The following is a 26,492-nucleotide window of genomic DNA, read 5'->3' on the forward strand; positions in this document are numbered from 1 at the left end:
AGCCTCCCCACCGCAGCCCCTGGGTGACAGGAGGTGGCCTTGTGAGCTGCGGCAGCCGTATGGGCCTCAGAGATCTCACAAAGTCTGGCACTGCTGCTGGCGTCCCCAGCAATCATGAAAGGGAGCACTGGGTGCTGTGTCCCCACAGTGGGCTGTGCTGCTCCCTGTCAGCAGGAATGTCACTGTCGGGGCAGGGAGTGACAGCATTTTCCCAGTACACAGAGCCAGGCTCTTGTGTCACTCACCGTGTCCACACTGGAGCTAGGGGGGAGTTTGTGTCTGCTCTGAATCCATCCCCACCATGACATGCTGGGCAAGGTGGGCACACCAGGATGCCCACCATAGTGGTGACAAGGACATGTCAGAACCAAGTGCTCCCAGCTCCCAGGGATGCACAGGGATGCCAGGGATGGTCCTGCCGAGCTGCTCCCAAATTAATGGCCTCATAATCCTGCGCATGGGGCAAGGGGCTGTGTGTGTCCCGCACAGCCGGCAGGTATATTAGGTGGAGCTGACAGCGACGTGCAGAATATTAAGAATAACTTACCTCATTATCTGCAATTACGTTACTGCCACACACCTCATTTCTTCATGAAGAAAAGAAAATTAGTTTTATATTGACTTCATCCCAGTGCCTCCCTGCCTGCCCCGCCACAGAACGCCTGCACAGGCTCTGAAGAGGGGTTGGACACAATTCATACTCATCCTCCCTCAACCTGTGTCTGTCCCAGAGGGACATGATGCCTGTCCCACTCCCTGCACCCTGGGGTCAGCAAGACCTCCAAATCCAGTTTACCCCAGCAGGGACACTGGAGCAGGGAGCGCCCATCTCTGGCAGTTCCCAGGTCAGTAGGAAGAGCAGCAAAAGGGGACCAGTCTTGACCATCAGCCTGCTGCCCTGGGCACTTTCTTTCTGCCACCCAGGCTGGCCACTGTCACCCTGTGGGAGACAGGATGCTTCCTCCCATCCTCTGCACTGGGAACCACTCTTCCCATCATGCACCCACCACGCTGCTCCCCTCCCAGGGCAGAGCTGGGTGGCTGGGGCCTCTGCACTGCAAGACACCCAGCTGCTGAGACCCCTTCCAGCCCCACAGGCTGCTGGATAAGCTGGCACAGGGGATGCCATTAGGGCAGACCGTGACAGCAGGGGCATCCCTGCTGGAGGGAATGGGCAGCAGGGGCTGAGCTTGCAGTGTTCCCAACAACTCCTGGAGCCCGTGAGCCCTAAGGGCACCAATGTTGCTGGGACCAAGGGTGACCCAGGGTGTACAGAGACCTCAGCTTGTCCTTCAGCCCCTGTGCCTATTCCTGCATATCCAGCATCCCCTGGCTGGCAGCCTTCCCCGAGCAAACAAAGCGAATGCTGCCATCACTCTGCTCCTGGCTGTGGCCACTCACCGTCCAGGAGAGAAGGGGAGCGGCGTGCACAGCAATACAGGGAAAAAGCCAATTTCATCTTTATTAGAAGGAGATTTCTCTTTTAGTAATAAGCACACTTCAAATAATTAGCGTGTTTTACGTAATAATGAAATTATGGAAATGCAGGCCACTTATTCAAACAAGTCACCATTACCATATTTTTAAATATTAGACTTAATTAGAGTTTATCACTTCAGAGAAGTACAAGGAGTGGAGATTTTTTTCCTTTACAAAAAAAATCCTCATAAAGTGTTTATTAAGAGCGGGTAAGAAGGGGATAATGATCTGTTTGGAAATTAAGGCAATCAAACATTTAATGCTCTGCACTCCTGTAGGCAAAAGCATTCAAATGAGTCAATTATACATCCATTATCCAGGCACGATTAAACAAGGCAGGACGGGGAATTTGTCCTCTGCATCATGCGATTGTCGCGAGGACTTATGTCCACTTAAAGGCAGCTAATAAAACACTAAACTTGGGAAGAAGAGGAAAAGAGGACTGAGCCAAGGGAAGAAAAGGGAAGAGAGGCAGCGGGTCAGCAGGACTGCAGAGGGGTGAGGGTGGGAGGTGGGCAAGGATGGAGCTGTGTCTACATCCCAGCCCTTCATAAATCAAAGTAATTAAGTTAACATGAAAATCAACTTCACCATCCCGTTAAATTACAGCATTTGCATATTAGGACTCAAATGAAGTAGGTAGCAGGCAAGGGGGCTGGGAGGGGAGGAGGAAGTGGGGGGGTCAGGGGAGAAGGATGGGGAGAACAGTGCACCAAAAAGGGAACCATTTATTACGGTGAATAACTAATTTCAGAATTTATAGCGCTAGATTTTCGTTCCCGTGCCATTTATATTACAGAAGGAAATTAAGGGGCGGGCAGGAGGCTGGCTGGACATCTTTCTGCGTTATTGCTTGTCTGCCATTTGCAAATCATTATTAATTGTGGCCCGTGTCGCTGGTGCAGCAGGGCAGGGTGCCTGGACAGCCAGAGCAGACACACATATCTCTTCATCAGGACCCCAGCCGCTAGCCCTGGAGAGCCAATTACCCCTCCCTGATTGGTATCAGATAAGGAGGGAATTTTTACAAATTAGGGAATAAATAGAATTTCCACACGTGAAGCAGGGAGGGCTTGAGAGGCAGTAATGAAAAACGATACATCACCATCAGCCAGACAACCCTATTCATACGCCGATGCATTACACTCACTACTCATAATCCCACCGAGTGACAGACAAGCGCCGAGCCGGCCGAGCCGGAGGGGAGCCCATCCCGATGGCCGGCCCGCTCCGGAGCACGGTCTCCAGCCACCGGCGCCCTTGTGGCAGGCCAGGGAGGGCCCTGTTCCACCAGCCCCATGGCACAGCCTCTGCCGTGACCTCAAGGGTTGCCCACAGCCTGCACAGCATGGCTCAGCTGTGCAGGCAACAGGGACACACCTCCTCGCACAGGAGCCGTGCCTGCTCCAGAGCCCAGCGGGACAAGCCTCCAAACTCAGCCCCAAGTTTGGTGGTTAAAGTCACCCAGCTGAATCCAAGCCTCTCACCAGTCTCCCACAACCCTGTGGGTAAAGCACATCTTCCCCAAAATTATCCAGTCCAAACTGTGACCTGAAGAAGACTGCCCCCTCCCTTGCAGCATCCTGCTATTACAGCATCCCTACCTAATTTCGGAATTGTACTTCCCTTTTTGCACTCTTCAGTTCCCAAATCAGCCCCCACAGCTCTCAGCTTTGCTGCTCAGCCAGCCCTGGGTACCCCAGAGCAGTGAAATCCCTGTGTCATCTTGTGAGCAGCACTGGGCTCAGTAATGCCACAGGAGCAAAGGATGCACTCCTATATGGCTCTGCTCCATTAAGAATGGGCTAAGGATAGAATATGTCCATTTCCCTTAAGCTGCTGAGGCAGCCCCAACACCAGCCCTTGCTCAGGGCAGACCCCAGAGCCACCAGCTGCTTGTGTCCCCCACACCAGCACACCCACTTCCAGATTGTGGCAGCTCCCGGTGGCAGCGCAGTCCTTTTCTGGGCTGTGACAGTGCTGGATGGCTCTGGGAAAACAGCAGACATCCAGCTAACGGGGCCTGGCATGCGGCTGGCCTCAGAAAGAGCAAATCCTGGAAGTGCAGGGACCCCGCTGACATTGGTGAGCCCAGTTTGCTCTGTGCTCCCCGGCGCCGGAGCTGCGTGCCTCCGCGCCTGTAATTAGCTCTCCCTTATGACAAGCACGTCACTAAACAAAATGCTCGGCAGATCAATCCTGCCTGTAAGTCACGCAGCCTTTAATTTATTCAGCATACAATGTCGCTCCACCGCTGGCTTCCTGTAATTTATACCGTACACTGTCGTGTATTATTTAACTCGTCTGAGTGTTTTACAGCTCCCCTCAAAGTCGCCATGCAAAATAAAGTCACGGCAGGGCACTGGCAAGGTGCAGGGAGGATGCAAACTGCCTTCTTGCTGATACGGGACCCCTGGCCTGGCTCAGGGACAAGGTGACGGTGACAAGTTGCTGCAGAAGTTGGTGGGTCAGACCCTCCTCGTGGGTGGGAATGAGAATGGAAGACGGAGCCTCAGAGGAGCCCAGTAAAGGGCTCCAATGCTGGTGATTCCTTAGAGGAGGAAAGGATGCTGTCAGGGGGGAGAGGGCAGCAGGACTCTTGTCTGGCCCTGAAAGCAGGAGGGAGGTCCTACCCCAAAACTGGGGTAAGGACTGGGCTTAGACTGGGCTGAGAGGTGGCCAGTAGCTGGTGCAGCTGCTCTGAGCAGCTCATCAAGAGCTTGTCTTCGGCCGAGCAGCTGAATGGAAATAGTCAGTGATGTAGAGCTGGATAGCCTCCACAGGGAAGGTTAAAACCTCTGTTCATTGTAAAGTTGCCATATCTAAGCACTTATGATATTTATGGCTAGTTTATTCCAGGCTGTTAAAGGCAGCAGTAGTTATCCACAGATAAAGGGAATTCAGCTCCCTTGACACCTTTTCTCCCTTCAGTGAAAGCATGCCTGGTGGAGCTGGGTGCTCGTGGTGTTGTAACTCATCTGATGGTCCCTGCCTGAGGCAGCACGGGGGCCAGACACGCAGATGCTTGGCATGGCAGGGATGGTGGCTCTGTTTCTCCTGTGTGGGCACAGACATGGTAGATGCTGTCTCCCTGCCCCTGACTGATGCTGCTGGGGGCAGGGTGGTCCCTGGGCCACAGGGAGCAGTTTGGTTTGACCTCCACCACTGCTGTTGGCTCTGTTCCACATCCAGCTCCTGACATCCAGTCCCTTCACTGGGATTGGGACCCTAATTAGGGAGAAATTTCAAGGTAGAGATGAGTGAGTTTATAAAGCTGAGTTTCTCCTGCCTGAGTGACACGAGATGTCAGAGATAGGAAATAAAAGGCAAGAATGCAATTCCAGTGCTGCCAAGAGTGTGTCACAAGTCCTAATGGAAAGTTCTCCTGCTCTTTAAAGCTTGGTCAGATGGCCTAGTTATAGTTTTAAAAGGAGCAAGAATCAAACTGCGATGCTGCACTCGAAGCCTTCAAATAAAGCGAGCTGTGTTTCTGCAAGTCCGGCGAGGCAGAGGCAGGCGATTACACAGAGGAGGGCAGGTCTCTCTATCTTGGAGGGAGACCTACCTATTTTTAAACATTATCTCTAAATCAGCAGCTCACCTCTTTGTCTAACCCAAACCCTCTCTCGCCTTCTGGAGGAGAGATCAAACACCAGCCCTGCTGCCATTGTTTCTCTCCCAGCGAGATGGATGCGGGACTGTAATCTTCCCACAAAGCTGCACGCTTCAAAGGTATCAAAAGTGCTTATTAAAAGTCCTTGGAAAGTAATTTAATAACATCCCAAAAGGCTGTAAAATCAGCACTGGCAGCTCAAAATATAACCTGGCAAAGGAGATGGCCCCCTGTTCAACATGACAGTCTGTGGGCAGCTGCACACGGGGCCAGGATGCTTGGGCACACAGACTGCTACCTCCCCGGCTATGCCTGCTCTGGTGCTGTCTGATCTCCTGTCAGGGAGACAGCCAGGTGAGCTGGAGCGTGGGGGACTCTGTGAAGCCGCATGGGACTGTGTCCCCACCAAGGGCTTTGCTGGGCCAGAGATGTCTTCATGTGGTGTGGACAGAATGCATCCATCTCTGCTCCCCTTGTTGAGCCAGAGAGCCCTGCACTGTCCCAGAGGCAGGATATCAGGCTTGCCCCTGGAACATAAAAAGTACTCTGTGGGTTTTCCAGCCATCTCAGCAGCTGCTGGAGTAGTAGCTTTGTGCAAGGCTTGCCCAGACTGCTGGGCTGGAGAGAGACACCTGCAAAGCGGATGTGTGACAGTCCTTACCTGGCACAGGCAGGGATGTCAGCCAGACCTGCAAAGCCATGTAAGAGAGTCGTGTGCTGTGTGAGACAGAGCTGCACATCTCTGCAGGGATGGGTGGTACATGTGCCTTCCCACGAGTGCATACGTGCAGCAGCCACGTGCTCACAGCCACAGCAGCATGAGGGCTGTGCTCCTCTGCATGCCCCCCAAGCCAGTCCCTGCTCCTGACCTCAGGCAACACACAGGACCCTGGGGCTGCATCCCATCTGAATGGTGCAGGCTCCCGTGGAAAGGGGCAGGGGATGGAAATTAACGCTCCAGCCTCTGTCTCATCCTGCCCATTAGCAGGGCTGTTTTACTCCGGATCATTAAATATGTATATCTTATTACACGCCTTGTTACAGTATTGAGCTCTATTGACTGATAATAAATTCCAAACATCATCCTGGTCATAAATTTATCTGGAGATGATGAAGACTCAATAATCTAGTCATGCAGATAATATGATAGGGCCTTAAAAAAGATCATTACATTATATGCCAAAATTAAAAGTGAAATACACTTTATTAACACTGTTTCCACACTTGGGGCCATTACTTGTTATATCCCCTCTTACCCTCCCACCCACCTGCATACCATCCCTCAGGTCAGCCAGAAAAGGCGAGACAAGGCAGAGCTGCCACAGCTCTACCCTAGCAGGAACCTGGCAGAAGTGTAAGGGGTGGGGCAGCTTGCACAGACGGGATGTCCCAGCTTGACTCCAAAGATTCTAGGTCCTGCCTGGTACAGAATTGCTGCCCTGCCCGTTGGGCCATGGCTCCTGAGCATCCAGGTATATCAACAAACCCCTACCTGATGGGGCCTGCAGACCCTGGCTGCAGTAACTGGGACAAAAGACAGCCTTGTGTCCCACATTTAGAAGGAAAAGACAACTTTCTGCAGCTTCAGGTCTCCTGAGAAAGCTGCCCACCCACTGGGGTTAACCCAACAGCTCCCATCCGGCAGCTTCTCTCCTACAGGCTTGGACAAGCTGCACAGCCAAGACAGGGGTCCCCACTCATGCCTGCCCATGCTGCAGTGTGGCACAGAGAGGTGCGATGTGGGTGCAGTGGGTGACTCCTCTGAGAGAGGAGGGTGCCCTGCAGGCTCCCAGCACCCCAGTGCCAGTCTCATCGAGCAGTCCCTTGGTGAGATGGTGAGGGCTGGGCAGCTCCCAGCCACCTGCCCCAGGGCCTGGGGTTGGCCCCCTCCTTCCGCTGGCCTTCCAAAGACATTCCTCTCCTTTAATAAGAAGGTCACAGCCATTTAAACTCCTCTGATGAGAGCTGGTGGCTCGTGCCCTCCTGCCTGGCAGGGCTGGCCTGGCCGTGCTCCTGCCTGCAGATCAATGGCACACAGCAAGTTTAAAGCATCCCCACCCCAGCCCCCCTTCCTTCGGCCACCTTCCTCTCCAGACACGCAAGGTGACAAGCGCTGGGGGGCCCACGGATCAATGCTGCGACACGGATCGGCTGCCGAGAAAAACCAATTGCAGATCAGATGGAAACCGACTTCTTCTTGTATCTGCCCGGCTCTCTCAGGGATAGATTGGCTGGAGAAATCCGATGGTGAGAAGAGACAAAGGGGGAGGTGATGGGGAGAGGAGGAAAGGGCTGATAATGCTCCTGCCGCGGCTCTAATCTGTGACAGCCCGAGGATTTGCTGAAAACCATTATCACACTGCTCTCCCTTCTCTTGTCCCTGATAAAGCCTCGGCTAATCTGTTTGTTGCAGGTATTGAACAATGCATTTAGCGAAACAAGGGGTGTGTGTGCCCGCCGAGCAAATTTCCCCCCCTGCACCTCCGGCCTGAGAGGCGAGAGCAGGGATGGTTTTGGGTGCAGACTTGTGTGTGGAGTGTGGGCTGAAGTGCCATGCCTGGCACAGGGAAACATCTCTGCCGACTGCCCTTAGCGAGTTTTGGAAGCGTTTCTCTAGGCACTGTGTTCCATCTGTAAAACGCAATCGCGGAGGGCGTCAGGCGAAGCCCTGGCGATGCAGCAGCGCCCTGACAATCCCAGCAGGAATTCCACCGCCATCCCTGCCGCACTCCCACGGGGCACAGCAGCCGAGATGGGTGACACAGGGACTCTACCCCGGGAACAGCTCCCGGGTAACTCATCTGCTGGAGTTTGCTCGGCTTGCCTGTCCCAGGGCTGACCTCGCCCCTCCCCTTTGTGAGAGGCGCTTTCTCCGGGGAGGAGAGATAATTCAGTGGCTGTGAAAGCCCAGACCTGGGGCTCCCGCAGCCGCCTGTTACAAACAGTTCTAGTGGAACATTAATTATAGTAATTTAGCCGTGGAACACTAACTGCAGCCAGTGCAATAGCATTCAGTACATTAGTGGCTATAACCCACTCCTTAAAAAAGACATTTGGTTACTGACAGCTGATAAAATGAGTTGTGAAGCATAACCAAAGGGGAAAAAATAACCAGAAGTGTGCTGGGGGCGAGCTGTGGGGTGGAAGGGTGGGGGGCAGCACCCCACAGGGCACTGGGGGTCACAGGAGGTGCAGGCGGAAGGGCAGGAGGTGTCGGGGGGCCGCAACAGGCACCGTCCTGCCCGGCACATGGCCCCCGGGCCAGCGGGCTCGCCGTGCCTCGGGCAGGGCGAGGCGAGGCGGGGCACGGCTGCCACTCGGCAGTATGTCAAACAGAAGGACATTTCCTTCTATCTCCCAGCCGCCGCCCCAGGGCACAATCCACCTACATTCAATCTTTACTCCACTACACATGTTTCCTTTCCAGCCTCGGATTATTTTTTATCATCAAATTACTGTGGTGATAAGATGGAGTAGATGTGATAGCGAGCAGAGCATCTGCCCTCGCCTCCCGCAGCACTCCTCCTTCCTCCACCAGCCCCAGCCCCCTGCCCTGAGCAGGTAGGGTGGTATCCCAATGCCAGGGCGTGAGCAGAGCCGTCCCTGCAGCCGGATTCGCTGGCTGGGACCAACCCGGGGCTGACAGTGAGTGCCTGGGTGGAGGCAGGCTGCAGGCAGCCATCAAGCTGTCGGGGAAAACTTGTAGGTGCCCTGTCGTGGGCTGGGACCCTGCCAGCAGCCAGAGCCCAGCATCCGCTCCCCACTGCTCTGCTGCAGCACCCTGACTCCCTCAGAGCACCCAGTGCCCCAGCCTGGCACAGTGACACCGGTGAGGCAGCAGGGACACGGGGGAGCCCTGAGGCAGGGGTGGCCAGCAGAAGTACAGCCATGCTGCTACCAGCCCTAGAAGCCGAGGGCCTGCTGTGATGAATCCTCCCCTTCTCCTTGTTTACTCCAGTCTGCAACAAATGAGTCCCTGTCTGTCCAGGGATAGCTCATCTGGAGGAATGCTCTTTCAGACCTCTCCCTCTAATCCCTATTAATTTAAATAATGCTTTCCCACTCTTCTCAAACTATTTATTATTTATCAGGTTTGTTTATTTGTAGCTAACAGGTAGCGCTCAGCATGCGTCCCCGGCACAGGGACAGGGGCTGTTCATCACACTGGCTCCCCTGCCATCCACCATCCGTCAATTACTCCTGCTTCCTTTAATTAGTAATGAGGACTAATATCTCTGCCTGGGATGGTGGCTGAAGCGGAACTTCCTCTGGTGGCATCTGAGCAGCACAAGGGAGGGGACGAAAAATAAATAACCGCGCCAAGCTGTGGCTGCTGCTCCCAGCCGAGTAGGGGTGCTCGTCGAACCCACACACCCCTTCACAGAGAGGGTCTGGCTCCCTGTACACCAGAGGCTCCTACCCAGCAGGGCAGGGGAGGTGATGCCTGCCAGGTGCTGATCCACGGATGCCCTTTCCTGCACAGCAGGGCGACCCCAAACCACGAGGGAGCCCCTGCTGAGTCCCAGATGCTGAACTCTGCATGGGTATCAGCAAGGGGAAGCCTAAATTAAATGCCTATTAGAGCCTCTGGCCTTGTCTGGCAGGCTCGGGGAGCTCTGTATCAGAGCATGCCATCCAGAGGCAACCTAATAGTGAAGGCAGCACATGATATAAATGGAGCCCCTTTGATTTATTGACTGGGAGAAGTTTTTACACGATAGCCCATTAAGACGGACGGCTCTGTTTACAGCCAGGCCATCTAGCTATAGGGACCCTGCACTGGATGGTATGTTTTGCTATTGCTCTTCAGGCAGACATCTCATTAAGGGGAACAGCATATGGAGCTCTTTGGATCTATACTTCATGAGTCCTGAGGGAGGCTTTTACCATTTTTAATAAGCGGGCAAGGTTAGCAAACCTGCAACGCAGTGACCTCCCCTCCCTGTGCGATGGATCTCCCTGAAACGCAGAGAGCTGGACTCACCAGGTGCATGTGGGACTCCATAAATCACCTCCCCACTGCCAGCCAGGGAAACCAGCTGGGGGGGATGGCAGTGGGAGTATGGAGAAGGCAACAGCACAGCCCAAACGGGATGGCAGCCATGCATGGCTCAGCCAAACACACTGGGGGCAGGCAGCTTGGTGGACAGTGGTGTGGAGTGTGCCCCTGCCCACCGTGCTGGTCAGGTGATGGGCATCACACGGGTGACTCAGCTGGCAAAGGTGCTTTAAGGAGAGAGTGTTAACATGATAGCCCACAGTGAAGGAAACAAAACCCCCAGCTGGATGTTGAGGGGGGTTATTCCATATTCAGTAACATGACTGTTTAGGAGAACAAGTAATCTCTGACAAAGACCTCTGGCTCTTCTCCGATCTGATAAAGCCTGCAGCCTACAGGCAAGCTGGTCCCTGCAGGGACTGCCACGGATGAATGCCGTGGGCTGGAGCTGCTAAGGCAGGAGGAAGATTGGGAAGGCAGGCACGTGGGGCAAGCCACCCTGGGACATGGTGGACATGCTGCAAACGGCTCACCCAGAACACTTTTGCAAAGCAGAAGGGCTTGTGCAAGGTCTGGGTGTTACTGCTCAGGCACCTCTTACACCCCCAGGGACAGTAGCACAGACACATGGCCTCAAGGAACTGGTGACACAAGCTAATATCAGAGCTCCCACCATATACTCCTGGCCTGGGTACACAGCTGTGTGCCCACTCACTCCCAACAACAGCTATCTGGCTCTTGCCCATCATCCAGATCTCAAACCGCTGTTCTCCACTCTTGTAGTACAAGCTGAGAACAAAATCATCACCAATCACTGGCATTTAACTTAGACATGCAAAATTCACACCAGAGGAAAACTATCAGAAAATCAGGGAACTGAGAATGTGATTATTTCCTTTTGAGAAGTCTGCTTGACTCTGGTTGGGAAAGAGGGAAGGCAAAGAAGGACACACAGACAGACGTGGTGGCATATTTGGGCTGATTTCCAGCAATTCTCTCACAAACAGTCTGAGCAACTTTGAAATGAAATTTTGTAGGCGATTAGCTCACAATGTGAACTTAATTGCTTTTGGTATTTAAAAAAACCCATTAAATTAAATGGCTGAGATATTGAGGCTTAAGCGATGGCTGCTTCTAATGCACAGTAACTACCAGCCTCATTACGGGGACGCCACATCCAGCGGCAGAATGCGCAGACCTGTGTGACGTGACTGGTGCAGATAAAACGCTCCCTCCCTGCTCACACTCTGTGGGCGAGAGGATCTTCAACAGCAATGAGAGGATGGCTCCGAGCAAGGCTGGCATGGAGCAGCAGCATGCCAAGCTCCTGGTTCGCCAAACCTTCCTTGCTGGACAAGACAAGCCAGACCTTGTCTGGAAGCCAAGGGAGTATCAGCCTCCTTCAGCTTGACAAGAGGAGCAGCTGGAGTGGCACAGTGCCCCACTGCAGGACATGTGAGTCCTGCTCTTCCACAACAAGAAGGTGATCTCCACCAATCCGCTTTGATTACTGTTCCTTGGGGATCCCACAGTGGTTGCACTGCTCACACTCGGACTGCGGCGGATGCACAGCTCCCATGGGTGACTATGAAGTGATGCGAGCCTGGTTGGGACCATTTATCCCCACAGACAGCCCCTAAGCTGGTACCTTGCACCTCTTTACGACAGCGCTGTGCAAAGGACACTCCTTCACCACAGGACTGGCAGCACTGCCCTCTTTGCAGTTAGTGCCACAACACAGCAGTGCTTTCACCTTACTTTACTTGTTTGTTTAAATTATTTACACTCCTTAGATGCAAGATTGCTCTCCAAAAGGAGCATCCTTTGGCTGCTGCAGCTTTAAAATGACTTGCATCCATCACTCAATCGCTTTCAGGTCAAACACACGCTCCTGACTTAATGACCACATTTCCGCAGCAACAAATCTGTCACCGCTGTTTGTTTAAAGCCAACAATCTGTAGGAGTACTGTGTGCAAGGATTGAATTAACTCAGCATCCGAATGACTGTGGTGCCAGATCATTCAAATTGCACCTTTCCTGAGATCTTCCAGCAATGTTAATTAATGTTCCTTGGGTAATGTGCAACATGCTGCAGTGCACAGGGCTGCTGGAGAGAGCAAAACCTGACCCCTTGTAGGCCCAAAGACACAGGAGCTGTGTTCCTGGCTGCCCTGGCCCCAGGAGCACATGGGGGATGTGTGTTGGAAACAAGGAAGGGCTGGTGGCTTCCACTTGCTCTGATGTGACCTACAGAGATTTTCCCCCAAAATTTAATGATTCAGCTGAGACATTCCATACTGGATGTTCAACTCACACTGAATTCTTTCCCCAGGAAATTCCAGCCTGAACCATTAATACATTGCCATCAACAAGAATGACAAGGATCTCACTATTTCACTTAAATTCACTTAAGTTACTTGCCAGTGCAAGGTTTATTCTTATTTGTTTCAGAACAAAGCCTTGACATCTGTTGGGAAAGTGATTTTGGGAACCCAGAATGTTTTGGATTTCCCATCAGAATCAAGCCAACTTTGGGCAAAGACAGCTGTGTGTGGCCCTGGGCAGCTGCACGTGCACTGACACTCATCCCAGTGCTGGCCCCTGCTTCCAGCTGCTGCAACTGCCCTGGCACCCACCCTACACACCTGCGTGGGAAGTGGGGACCCAGCTTTCCTGGTGCTCGAGGACTTCCCCAGGAAGTGCGAGGGAGGAAACTGTTTCATTGAAACACTTGCACCAACAAGAGCTGGAGTCAAGGCACAGACAAGCAGGAGGAAACAGTGATGGGGAGCTAGTGGGGCTGGTGGTGGGAGCAGCTGAGATGATAGCTGGACATGGGGGAAGGGACTGGGACAAGAAAACAAGGACAAAGAGTTGGTATGTGGATGGAGAGGCAGATTGAGCTTGGCAAGATGTGCAGAGAAGGAAGGACGGAGTGGGATTCAATCCAACACCAAACCACCTAGGTCTCCTGCTACCATCCCCAGCCTCCAGCTACTCTAGCCCTTGCCCATCAGCAAATCCTTGGCACAAAGTCCCCATCCCAAGTCCCTGGCCATGCTCCCTGTTTGGTGCATTCACATCTCCATGGATCAGAACCGGGGTCCAATGAGGGGTCCTAACCTCGAGCGCTGGAGCCTTCCCCCAGCCTCCACCTGTCTTGCTGCAGTTAATTGGGCCACTGCTCTAATCTCTACCTGCCATTGATTTAAATTCAGCTCCAATTTTCTTCTTTGACCTTCTCTCCTCCAGACCCTGCTCGCAAACAGAACACAAATCCTCAAACATTCTCTTCATTTTTCCCTGCAATATTCCAGCATGCCCCAGTCCCAGGGTGAGGAAGGCGATAACCGGTGCCTGTTTGAGCCTAGACACTCACACACAGGGATGGGCACACAGCTGCCTGCAGACACACCTTCCCCAGGGCACACTCACCCCAGCTCCAGCATGGAAATGGAAGTGGTGATGCTCTGATATCATCCAAATGGCAAGAGAAAAGCATGATAAGGGGACTTCCAGATGGTTTCCTAGAAAGGACAGCTGCCTTTTTTTCTAGGAGCCTGTGAATCCAAGGAGGACACATGGGAGTGCTCCTGACTGTGCCCAGGTCTCAGCTGCTCGTTTTGCATCCAGCACCCATAAAGCTGGGGGAAACTTTTGCTCACCTGAAAACGGATCCCTTTGTGCTGAGCCCCAGCCCTCTGTGGGCTGGGATGCTCCAAAGGCTAGTGTAAGGAGATGAGCCAGCCATGAGCTAGGGGAATATCTCTCCTCTGCTGTGTCTCTGGGGCCATGGATCAGGCACAGAGACCAGGAGCACCTGCTCCCAGCTCCGTTATGCCCCTGGTGTTCTGTGCCATGATCTGGAAGGGGAGCCAGCCACTCGGAAGCAGTTAAAATCATATTACAGTGTTCTGGTGCAGACAAGCAGGGGAGGTGAGGGTTCAAGACAGTGCCTTGGAGATGTCCCTCACAGAGAGACACTGCCAGCACAATGAGGAATGGGTGGGGAGGACCTGCCAGGGGGGTTCAGGATGGGAAAAGCATCACCCCTTAACACCCACACCTTCCTGGCCCCAAAATGGGTGAAAAACCTGTGGCAAGACTCCTTTCTCAAGAAATCCTAGATGCCAAATTTCAGAGTTCCTGGGTCCTTCTTTTCCTGGCAACAATTCACTATGTAAAGAGGCTGGATATTTATAATTATGCTCAAAGTGGCCACTTTGAAAATCTATATATCTCTAGGCTCCCTGTACATCATTATGTCAAGTCTGTGAATGGAGGCATCCATCACAGGCCTCACATCACAGACCTCAGAGCTGTGATAAACACTTGGGAAATGCTCACTGAACCCCATATCCCACTGCTGCCTTCTGGGCAAGAGACTTGGTCTTTGGGGGGGTGCCCCCATAGTGACCCCTCCTGGAGGGATACCACTGGGTGTTCCTGAGTCACTGCTCCCAGATGGGGATGGGAGCAAGGTCTGAGTTCCTCTAATCCAAAGCCTTTTCTTCTGACCCTTGCTGTCCTCCAGGAAGGGGGGCTTTCCTTCAGGTGGGACCATCCAAGCCACCACCCCATTTCCACACTGTGGGCACACTGTCTGCAAAAAGGCAGCTTCCAACTCTCTGTCTGGGAAAGCCCCGGTGCTGGGAGGGTGGTGAGCTACAGGAATAAGATACACCCTTCAAACACCAGCTCCACTCTCAGTCATCAGATCCCCACCTCTTGGCCCCATCAACCCCAGGATTTCCTAAGTCTGCCTGAGAAAGACTAGATCAGTGACAAATGAAGGGGTCAGCCCCCATTCTCAGCAGGGAATGCAATGCAGGGAGCTGAGCTCTCTTCACCAGCGAGATGCCTGCTGGAGAACAGGAATGCCCCTCTCTGCTGTGACAGCGTGGTGAGAGGACGCACAGCCTTTGCTGACGCTTTGCCCAGGCTGTTTTAAAAAATTTATTACTCTGTTGCAACATGAAAAATAAGACAGAGAAGTAATCATTAGTATAACTATAACTCCCCGTGCAATAGTCCCACTTGTAAATTGAGATTTATGATTGTAGCTGCCGATATTTTAGAGGCCGGAGCAGGCAGCGGTGGCAGTACAGCCCAGCTACGTGCTGCCCCGCCGCAGTTACAGTTTATCACAATCTGCAGAGATTATTGCAATGAATAATACACAACAGGCTGGCAGTGAAGAACTATTCCCGATCAAACGCTTCTGTAAACAACTGAATAAATAATATTGCTCAGCCCCTCTTTAGAGCCCTCGGAGGCCCAGGGAAATCTCTCATTACTCAGCAAGGGAGGCAGCAGGGGGCTTGGAGATGCCATGAGAAAGGGATGCAATGACTCTGAGCAGGCACTGGACATGGCAGGTATGGGCACTTGTCAAGCAGACAGCTCACTCTCTCATTTTCTGTCAGAAAAGGAGGCCGAGACACTGAAAAGACCTGCTCATGGTCCTATGGTTCCACATGCAGCCATGAATAACTTGCTTGGACAGACTAACGCATGCAAGCTCAGAGAGGTATTGCTGTCCTCTCTTCTGCTTGGCAAGGCTTTTGCTCACTTCTGATATTGAGTTGGCAGCAGGTAAAGAGCAGGTTGTGGGGCAACCTGGCCTGCAGGCAGCTGAACCCCATCCACAGCAGGGATGGGACATTTGGGACCAAGCCACTGGCAGCAGGGCTCCATGTGCTCCCTGAAATGTCACTAAGTAATGCAATGTGATCAGGGTTGTGTGCCAACAGCTGCAGAAAGGGCATTTCTTACACAGTTTGAAAGGATAAAGTTCAGCTCCACAATGCCCCAGGTTCCCCCACCACAGCGAGCTCTGGCTCGGTTGCCACACTGTGCTGCCACAGGTATCAGGTCTGCAGAAACTCTCACCCAAAGGGGGAGCACGCAGGACTCATCCCTTCCCTAGCACCCATCATGCAGAGGTGCTTTATTTATTCTCCAAATGTCTACACTCAAAATACAGTCAGCACAGGAGGAGGGACTTGAAGGGAGCTGACGAAGAGCTATAATCCTCCTTGTGCTATAAACTAGCCCTTCAGCAGCTCTCCAATGTTTCAGATCCTTCATACTATGCTTTTCACGTGGGCTGGGTGCCCACCTACCTCTGCCCAGACACCTGCAGGCAGGGAACACTCATCTGCATCTGTGTTCTGCCTGCTCCTAGACCAGACTCTCACCTGTGTCCTCCCTACAGGCTCTACTCACAGCTGGGTCGTGGGGAAAGGCAAGGGGAGAAAAGCAGGAAAGTTTGCATCCCCGCATGCACTGCTCTACAGTGCCTGTATGTGCAGCAATCAGCTCCAATTAAACCCCCCTCAGCTTGGCCCGCCCGCTTCATTACCTCCCCTTGATGAGAACCATCAGTGGGGCCTGTAGGATTTTGCTAATTAGCCTCACTTCGTTTATCATTTCCATTTTCTCCCAGAGACGCTTGGCTTGCTGGGCGACAGCTTCATCTCCTGCTGAAACAATGCGGCCCCTTCTGTGCCTGTCTCACTTAGCGCTGTCACCGCAGCCATTATGAAATTGGGGTTTCATTTACACACTAATTAAACATTACAGCTTGTTCACAATTACAACATGGGGATGAGGAGGTAACTAATTACTTAAGAAATGAGCTAACATTTATCTCTGATTCTTCCCCCCCAGCCCACCACCCTCCTCTGCAATCAAGATTAGAAATTGTTGTTGGATGGCAGCAGCCCAGCAGGCCCCTGCCTGTCTCTGCATGTGCCTCGTCCCTTTTAGGGGGCTGTACTGAGACCCTGGCCCGGAGACAATCCATCAACCCCTAATTGCAGCTGGGATTATGGGGGGCTGTGACAGTGGTGTGTGGCACTGTGCCAAATGGGCTGCACAGGGACGAATTGCAATGCTAGGGATGCATCCATCCCACCTAGATCTGCCCAGCAATGAGGCATCCCTCGGACAGCCCAGCCACAGTGGTGACAGGGACTGAGGTATTCCCTGGGCATCACCTTCCAGGCTCTTGCCTGTTGGATGAAGGCCTGGCACCGCACAGGGGCCGGGGATGCCAACATACCCTCCATGTCTCTGCTGATGGGCAACTCATCCTGAAAAGACATTTTCTTCAGGGAGGAATTAACATTTAAAACTGAGAACCATTAGAGTAAATAAACCAGGCTGTCACTCAGATCAAAAGGCAACGCAAAGTGTGGGCTTGGGACAAAGCGGGCCCTGGGGAGCAGGCAAGGAGAGAAAGGGGCAGGCAACCCTTCGTTCATCCTTAAGGATGGGGTGGATGAGATGGGCAGGCCAGCACCTCGTGTTCAGCCCAACAGGGCTGGGTGCTGTCACCAAGAGAGCAACAGCCTCCTTCCACGGGCAGCACGGGGCTGCCATGTGCTGCTGTTGCAGGCCAGCAGTCCCTTTGGTCCTCATCGCCCTGCAGTGCATGCAGGTGGCAGAGGCTGTGTGCAGCAACCCGAGAGCTACACATGGGTTAGAGGACAGTGGAGATGGGTAACAGCGACCAGGATCATCTTGAAATGGATGCATGGCTGCTTGCAAGGCAGCTAGCCTGCTGGTGGGAGACAGGCTGGAGAGGCCAGAGATGCTGCTGCAGTGCCTGAACACTGCTGCAGGCTCTGGGAAAAGGATCCACAGTTTTCAAAACACAAGAGGATCCCCACACAAACAGCCCTAAGCACTGGAAATACTTTCAGAAAAAACATCTAGTTCAGCACCAGACAATTAAGGTTCTTTTGCAACTCTTAACCCATGATTTTGAGACAAAGAATTTTGTGCTGGAATAATTTGAACTGCTAATTGCTTTCCTGATCCGTAGTCAGTGAACTGAGCAGAAGTGGACACAGAAAATCACATTCCCTTTCTGGGGGAGATTCAGAGCCGCTCTCCAGGGGGAAAGGGATGCGCTCTTCTTCCCTCTGAGCGGCTTAAAGTATAATGATCAGGAAACAGTTAAGCAAAAGGGGGGTGAACTGGTGGTTTAAAAAAAAGAAAACTCACACCACTTTATAATAATAGAAACAACTCATTCCCATAGTTTTTATCCTTCCTGTCTTTAGCCCACAAAAAAAAAAAAAAAAAAAAAAAGAAAAGAAACCCTGAGCTAAACTACTGACACTGGCTGGGAGCTTAGAACTGCTGCATCAAACAGAGCCCTTGAATCTCCTGAACATAATTGTGCTGCCCTCTAACCTCAACCTTCAATCAGTGCAGTGTAACTATCTCATTTTAGCCTACAGGACACACCCCTCTGCTAACTAGCAGCCATATTCTTCTCATTAGGAGATTGCTCTGGATGGGAGCGCAGAGGCAAAGCTGTCGTCTCTCCTTTTCTCTCCCCCTCTGCCTCTCAGCTGTTATGTATGTACTTTCAGAAGGGGAGAGCATGAGCAGGGGGCTTTGTGGGTGCTGGAGATGACCCAGCTGCCAAGCCCTGAGACTCCTGGACATGCACATAGAGCCAAATCAGTGGTTCTTGGCTGAAAGCACACAGGATGGGAGAGGGGACCCGGCCCAGACACCCCCAGCGCTGGGCAGTTGGCAGCGAAGGGCTGAAGTGGGCTTCCTGGTAAGGTGGTGCTGCTGTGCCCTCCTTGGGGCAAAGGGCTGGGGGTCCTGCTGTCTGCAGGCTCACCCCATCCACAGAGACATGGGAGAAAGGCTCCTGAGGTGGCATTGCCAGGGCACAGGTCCCCTTCCTCTGGAGCCTGGCTGAAAGGTGGCAGCAGGCAAGGAGATGAATGCCTTGGGAAGCCAAGGCAACCAGCAGCACCAGTGCCATGCCTGCTGCTGCTGAGGTGGGCAGGAGACAAAGGGCAATGCAGGGTTGGTGCACTGCAGGAGGGTCTGTGCAGAGGCAGCCCTTCTGGCTGCATGGATGCTCCCCCTGCACATCACAGGCCTGTAAGTAATTAACAGTGAGGCTAATTATAGTGGGAAAAGTGACCCATGACTACCAGGCACTCTCCATCACTGTGGGATTTGGATTGCATCTCTGGGTAGGGGTATTCCATGGTTAAAAATCAGCTCTGTGCCATGGGGGGATGAGGAAGGACAGCTCAGCAGCCCACCTGGCATGACAGCCCAGCCAGCTGATTCTGCTGCATCCCTGGGTCATCAACTGGCCAAAACCTCATAGGAGCTCTTGGGCCCCTCCTTCATGCCATCTCTTCAGAGACCTCCAAGCACACAGGGCAGACATGTCAGACTACAGTACTGAACATGGAGTCTTGGTCCCAGTAGCATGGACTAGTACACCCACCCTTAGCAGTGACCATGACCCTCCCCTCCTGACTCCCCTCCAGGTCCTGTACACTCGCAGCCCAGTTCAGGGCCCAGGCTGGGAGAAGCTGCTTGTGCTCTTCTGTGTCAGAAGAATGCAGCTTCCAAGCTGGAGCAGGATTGCTTATGACTCTCAGGAACAGATGGAAACACTGTCATCACAGTGCAGCTCACTGTGGTCTCTCCTGCAGAATCAGGAACAAACCAGAACTTGGGTGATTAATGGCACAGCTGGGATCAACCTGTGCAGTGGCAGCTTTGCCTTTGGGAAGAGCCTCAAGCTATGGAGGATATGAGCAGATCCCCTCTGATCCCACTGCAGACCCATGAAAAGAGCAAGGCCATGCTGGGAAAGGGCAACAGTTTGGCTGGTGCAGCTCTCCCCTCTGGCCAGTGCCTTTTGCCCTGGGATTTCAAAATGTTAGCAACTTGGGAGTGAGGGAATTACACTGATTTGCGAAAGGACAGAATAAAAAAACAGTATTGGATAGACTTTTATGTGTCAATGCCCATCTTCCCCACCCAGCAGCATCTTCCCCATCCAGGCCTTGTCCCTAGATCCTCTGCTGAGCTATAGCAGCTATTAACACACTCTGAGTTCGTTATCTTAAACAGGCCACTCAGGACATGGGGCCACGATCCTGAAACCAATTAATGTGATCCTTTGATATCAGGGGAGAATGAAGAGGGGACTGTCAGCACCACAGCGAGGCAGGAGTTACGGGTCAGCGCCTAACAGCACAGAGGTGCCCCTTAGCTCTTCACAAGAGGCGGGGGTGGCGGGCAGCTGCCAGACCTGGCTTCTGTCAGAGCCCTTCTCTGCATCCTCAACCTTGGCCTGGTGCCACTTCCCAGGCTCAGGGTAGAGCAAAGGAAAGAAGCATCATGGCACTTAATGGGGGTCCAGATGCCAAAAAAGCCACTGCTGCCCTGTGCCTGGGTCAGGGCTTCCAAGAGGAAAGCAGTGGTGGTACCACATCTCAGCACTCATCCCAGCACAGTAGCACATGGCACGGAGGAGGCTCCCCTCTGCCACGGTGGGCATGGCCACGGTGCTGGCAGTGCTCAGGCTTAAGGCTCCAGGCACCCTGGAGTTCCAGGGGCAGTATCATCCTGCAGCCCCCAAAACTTTCGTCTTTCTTTCTTTCTTTCCTTACTTAGCTGTTTTTTAAAAGCAGAAGTTATCTTAGCGAAGTCTTTCGGGGGAGGTGGAAAGAGAGTAGGAAGTCAAAGAGAATCGTCTTGCTAGTCAAAGCCTTTAACAACTATTTTTAATATCAGGCAGAGGAGCAGGATTTTGAAATGAAACAGACAGTGCCTCTTTGATGGGCGAGCTATAGATCTTGAAACAAGGTCCATTCCCTCCTCCTTCACTAACTAACAGCCATATTTCTCTCATTAAAGACAATCTGGCTGTATTTTCAAACTTCTTAACAAGGCGATCACCGTAATTTGAGATTTCTATTATCCATGCTCCTATTACAACAGTCTTTTAAGCAGACAGCTTTTTTTTCTTTCTTTTTTTTTTTTTTTTTTTTTTTTTGCTTTCTTTCCCTGACTTTGTCTCTCCCCTCAAACTGCCATTAGTGGTAATGACGTGCAGGAAACGAGCGCCAAGAACCACCTTTTTTCCCCCCCCTTCTTTTTGGTACTAGGTTGCATGGGGGGAGCAATAAGGAATAAAATAAAAAGCAAAATGAAGTTTGGTTATCTCTTATCTGGGGTTTGGCTTTTAATCCACACAGGAGTGCAAAGGAAGCCAATGCAGTACCTTATCTCCCCTGTCGATCATGGACCCCCCCTCCCCAAAGACCCCCATCTCTCTCCCCTTCCCAAAGGTGCCTGGTCCTGGCCCCCTCCCTGCCCCATTAGTCCTTTACTGGGCTCTGCCAGATGGATGCAATTTGCATAATATCACCAGTGGAGGCTGGCAGATCAACTGGGGTCAGGCTCTGACATCTCCAGCACAGTCTATCTCCAAGTGCTAATTTGGACTGCATTGATCTCTCTTTCTGATTTCTTTGTCATTTACGTCTGCCACGGTTTGACAGGAGATACAGAGACAGACAAGAAGGGAAAAGAAGGAGGGGGGAAAGAAGAGGAGAGAAACAAAGATTGTAGTTACAGATGTCTTTAAGCGAAAAAACAGATTAATCCAAGGACTCCTCTGAGGGTCGCAGCTTTGAAACATCCTAATTATCCTATTCTTATGAATTCCTGTACAGACTTCGAGGGGGGTCTTATCAGGGAACTCAGGGGAATGAAAACTTGTTAAATTGCAGTGGAGTCTCTCTGGCTGACTGCTACCCCCTGCCCTCCTGCACCTTGCAATCGGTTCTCATTAGGTGAAGCGGGGCAGCTCTAAACCTGGCGTCCCTTGCTGACACAGCCTTCCCTCTGCACCTCTGCCATCACTCTCCTTAAAGGCAGATCCTTACTAAAACTTGGGCAGGAGTCTCTCTCCTCCTTGCAAAGGCTGACCACAGTGCTCACCAGTCCTGTACATTCTAGGGAGGACAGAGAGGGGACAACAAAGATGCCCAAACTCTGGAGACAAGGGCTAACCTGAAAGGGACAACAGCATGCCTGTGTTCCCCCCGGATGCAGTCACGTAAAGGCAGATTTGGGGACACTGCTGTTGCAGGACAGTAGGACATTAAAAGACACCTTCCACCAAAATCCAGTGTGGAGCAGGGCAGGCAATCCGTGCCCTTAACTGAGATGTTTATGTTCATTAACAGGAAACTCTTTCCCTCCTCACAGGTAAGGGAAGACATGCTACCATTTAGCCTCGTCTGGGACATACTGCGGAGACACCAAGGCACCAAAAGAATCTACAGGAAATCAAAATGTCACTCGGTGTTTTACGTTGCTACTTTCTACAGAAAAAGCTCTGTAGAAAGTTAATGATCTTCCAGGGCTTCTCACCTAACACATCTCACTGTGTCAGAGGGTGCATCACGGTGCTTGGGAAGTGCTGTCTGTTACAGGGGCAGGAGAACAAATGCCAACAAAGATGTTCTACCTGCCCAGCACAATATTGGACAGGGCTTGGGCAGTGCAAGGGTTGTTCCAGTAGTGCGAGAGGGGGATATTTTGCAAGGCTCAGCCACAGACAACTAAAATAGCCAGGAGTGCAATGGGTACATGGCAGTGCAAGGGTCAATACAGCACAAGTCAGTTCAGGTCTGCACAGTCCTGCTTTTGGGACTGGCGGATCACTAAAACAGAGCAGATATAATAAATATAATACAAACCATCAGTCTCTCCCAGTGCTCCCATTACAACTGTTGAGTGTGATATGAAAAATATACTTGAAAGATATCTCATCTGTCACTGGGGACAGAAATTGGGCCAGGTGTTGGGCTGAGGATCACAACTGGCATATGTGGAAGGGAGGAAGGGAAGGACAGCAAATCTTGCCAAGGGAGATAGTCCCCACTGCTACTCCTAAAACCAGAAGCCAGAGGAAGAGGGTAGAGCCGCTGCTGTATCAAAGGGCAGTTCCGAGATGATGGCAATGCTGGGGATCAGCCAGATCTGAGGCTTGAGACAGACTTGCCCTGGTTTGCAGCTGGGCCTCCCAGGCCCTGCAGCATGGCAAACAATCCAGAAATCCCTTTTAAATCTTCAGTCTAACGCTGGTACTGGTAACGACTGCTTCCAGCCAGAAGGGAGGGACTCGAGCATACCTTCCACACATCCCCAGGGAGCAGGCACTGCCACTGCCTGCCTGTGGGCTGGGAGAAGCACATGGAAGCACCCTGACTTTTCTCAGGCAGCTGAGGTCCCTGCAGCCGTCATACTTCCTCCAAAGGCTGCTCTCTGGGGACCTCGAGCCCCCAGCCAAGGACAAGGTGTGACAAACCCATCACACCCCTGTCAGGCAGTCAGGGGTCAGATGGGCACACAACCAACTTTTGGCAGAGTAGGATGGAGGGGTGAGTGCAGTCAACACAAACACTCAATCATCCTTCCTTTCTTTCTTCTGTGCCTCCTTTGTTAACTGCAGGAAACAGCTGAAAGACCTTGAGTTTCCCATTGTAGCATGTATGGGAACAGAGCTGCAGTGATCAGAACATACCCCCTGCTGCTCCAGGGGAAAAAGGGAGAGCAGAATCCTTTCTAAAAAGGGTTTACGATTAGAAGAGTGTTCTGTCACTCTGGCGCGCAGTAATCCACTGTGCCACCAAGTCCCTTCAGAGAGATGTCGAAAACTTAAATGACTGAAAGCAAAAGAGCCCCGGCTCAGGTTCCCAGGCAGCCAGACATCCTAATTATCTTTAGATCCACTCCCACATGGAGGGGAGAGAGCACACAAGAGTAAAAAAAAAAAAAAAAAATATATATATATATATAAAAAAACGAGAAAGAAAAGAAAAAGAGGAAAAAAAAAAGACTGTCACATTGCTTTTTTCTTTTTTTAAAAGCTTGTCTCTGCTCACTGCTTTTCCAGCTGTGACACCTCTCATGGTAGTTAATTAGAATCATGTCACCGCGTTAATGTGCTCTGACTGGACTCTGACAGTTGCTCGTCCTCTAACTGGCTGCCCCGGCCAGCCCTCCCTCCCTGCCGCTCCTCAGGGATTTGGGGCCCGGTGCTTGCAGCAGGACCCCTCACCACCCGCCAGCCGTGCTGTCCCTGTGCCCATGGCCCAAGGGGTGGCTGTGCCGGTCCCTGCGTCCTGCCTGGGTGCCGCGACACGCCGCCTGGCTGCGACACCCAGCACGCAGCCACTCCACCTGTTCTGGATCTGCCTGACCTTTATGAGCGCTAATTTAAAATGACACTGCTCATTTGGTGACATTTCTGTTGATTTTTACTTAAGTCTCCTTTAATTATTTAATTCAGAGTCCTTCCCCTTCTGCCTTGAGCAGGGGCCACTGTGTGCAGGGCAGTGCCCCATTCCACAGGAGTGAACTCCATTCTCAGCTCTCCCTCTCAGGATCCCTCAGCAGAAGGATGGTGCTGTGCAAGTGTCACCTCTGCTGAGAAGCAAAGAGCTCAAAAGGAATGGGGTATGCCTGCTCGGGGGGAGCACAAGGTTCTCTGGGGCTTGTCCCACACCCTGGGACGGACCAGGATAGTGGGACTGGCTCTGCCACATGGGGTGGGATGAAAAATAGTCAAAAACATGAAGTTCCACAAAACGCTGTCCACCTCCTTGTTCCCCTTGCCCTGATGCAGGGGAGGCAGGTGGGCACCAAGGATGACCGAGGATCCCACAGGTGCTGGGAGAGGCAGGAAAGACAGGGAAGAAAAACAGGGAAGAGTGAGAGCAGGCGGAAATAAGGCCAGCGAGCTGCCAGGACCACACACCTCCAGCACCTTGCAGGGTGATGCACAGCCTCATCCGCCCCCGCCAAGCTCCAGAGGGGAGAGCAGGCGCTGACAGCCCAAGGCCCCCATTACGGCGGGTGGCCCGTCACCTGCCACCGCGCTCGGCGAGCGCGGCCCTCCCCACCCTCTCCTTCGGTGTCAGCGTGGGGAGCAGTCCAGCGCCACCGAGCCAGGGCGGCGGAGAGAGCGATGGCTCTGCCGGGCAGGAGGCACCCTGGCAGGCGCTGCCCCGGCTCCCCGCGGCGGTGGCAGCTCGACGTAGTTAATTAGAATCGTGTCACTAAGTAAATGCGCTCTGACTGGACTCTGACAGACGCTCACCTATGACACTGGGGGCCAGGAGACAATCCACATCAAACTACTGCAGTGTGACCCTTTTAACACAAAGAGTAAACTCACTGCACATCGAGTTGAAGCTCATTAAAACTGTCTACTCTGCGAGCATCCCATTAACCTCACTGTTAAAAACACGCAATTCCTCTTCTTCTTTCCGAGGCCTAATTAATGCTCTGGATCAGGAACAATATCACACCCTAACCTTCCGAGATTTCCAATCAGTAAATGAAAAGAGAGAGATGGAGGCAGGAAGGCACGGTGGCTTGCTGGGTCGCTCACCGCATGGGCTGCTGACCTGCCCAGGCAGGTGGGGCTTTTCTGTTTGGCATGGGCAGAGATCCCCCCACAGAGGGAGCAAGGCACCGCCCCGGCAAGGAACTGTGCCACAGGGAAGATGATGAAGCCATCTGTGCACAGGCTCAGAGCTCACAGGGTTATGACAGCTGGTATAAAACAGCCCAGTGAGGGCACCGTGTCAAGATGGGTGCTACTATGGGGCTAGATCTCCTGGTCACCTGGGATGGGTACTGAGGGTTCACTAGCAAGAGACACAGCAGCCTAGTTACTGTCTTTCTCCTAAAAAGAAAAGTAAAACCCAAACAAACCGCAAACCAGACACATCTAAATCTAAAATCAAAATAATGTATGGGCTAAAACCTAAACTTTAAAGATTCAATTACATTCAATTAGAATCAAAAAAGATCAGTAGCAAAGAGTAATGTTTTAAAGACAGTCAATGCACTGGAGAGGGAAGCAGAGCTGACAAAGGAGAATAAAACTTTCCCAGTAGGAGCTGCTACTTTTGCAGTTTTGGAAGTTTTTTGCTGGTTTTGGTGTATTTTCAGTTCAAGAACTGGCTAGTTCAGAGCTGAGAAACAACAAAGGATTGAAAATAGAAAAGGTTTGTCTTTTATCTTTCTATAATCAGTGAAGACAGACAAACAAACCAACCAACCAAGGTGAGAGAGGATGAGAAGTACTAATTCTAACACCTTGAAAGGCTGGTTTCCAGAAACATTCCTCCAGCTCACTGATCACTTCTTGCTTTGGTTTAATGTACCAGGGTTTTTTTTTTTTACCTAAAAAGTATTCTGAAATTTAAATTTCCTTCAATAGTGAATATTTGCAAGGGAAAGAGGATTTTCCTAATAAAATCAATCCAAACTACCGCTCAGGTACTTTAGCATGGTATTACAGTTTTCATCCAAAAGAGCAATCATGAGTAATAATTTAATCACCAACTCTTCAAGAACAAACAGTAATTCACTGTTTTTCTAATGTAAAAAATATTTAAAAACTAAGACTGAAGGCATATTATGTTACATAATCAATAAAAATAAATGTAGCAAAAATAGAATATTGGATGAGTAAAATAATAACCAGACTTAACAATTAGGCAGTAGCAAGGAAAGCTGCACTTGGTTTGATA

General features: G+C 51.8%; 2 protein-coding genes and 1 long non-coding RNA gene across 7 annotated transcripts in view; all 3 read right to left on the reverse strand.

Moving 5' to 3' along the window:
* KIF2C (kinesin family member 2C) overlaps nt 1-26,492 on the reverse strand; it is a 425,302-nt gene that overhangs the window by 25,865 nt on the left and 372,945 nt on the right. The gene's annotated exons all lie outside the window — the stretch shown is intronic.
* The window catches only part of ERI3 (ERI1 exoribonuclease family member 3), a 135,124-nt gene that overhangs the window by 11,360 nt on the left and 97,272 nt on the right, over nt 1-26,492 (reverse strand). The gene's annotated exons all lie outside the window — the stretch shown is intronic.
* On the reverse strand, nt 1,662-16,476 carry LOC137478946 (uncharacterized). The gene is made up of 2 exons (XR_011001890.1): nt 5,303-16,476; nt 1,662-4,707 (listed from the first exon to the last, which is right to left on the reverse strand). It is a non-coding gene; the product is annotated as an uncharacterized lncRNA (long non-coding RNA).

This window comes from Anomalospiza imberbis, chromosome 9 (genome assembly GCF_031753505.1).
Source record: "Anomalospiza imberbis isolate Cuckoo-Finch-1a 21T00152 chromosome 9, ASM3175350v1, whole genome shotgun sequence".
Lineage (NCBI taxonomy): Eukaryota > Metazoa > Chordata > Aves > Passeriformes > Viduidae > Anomalospiza > Anomalospiza imberbis.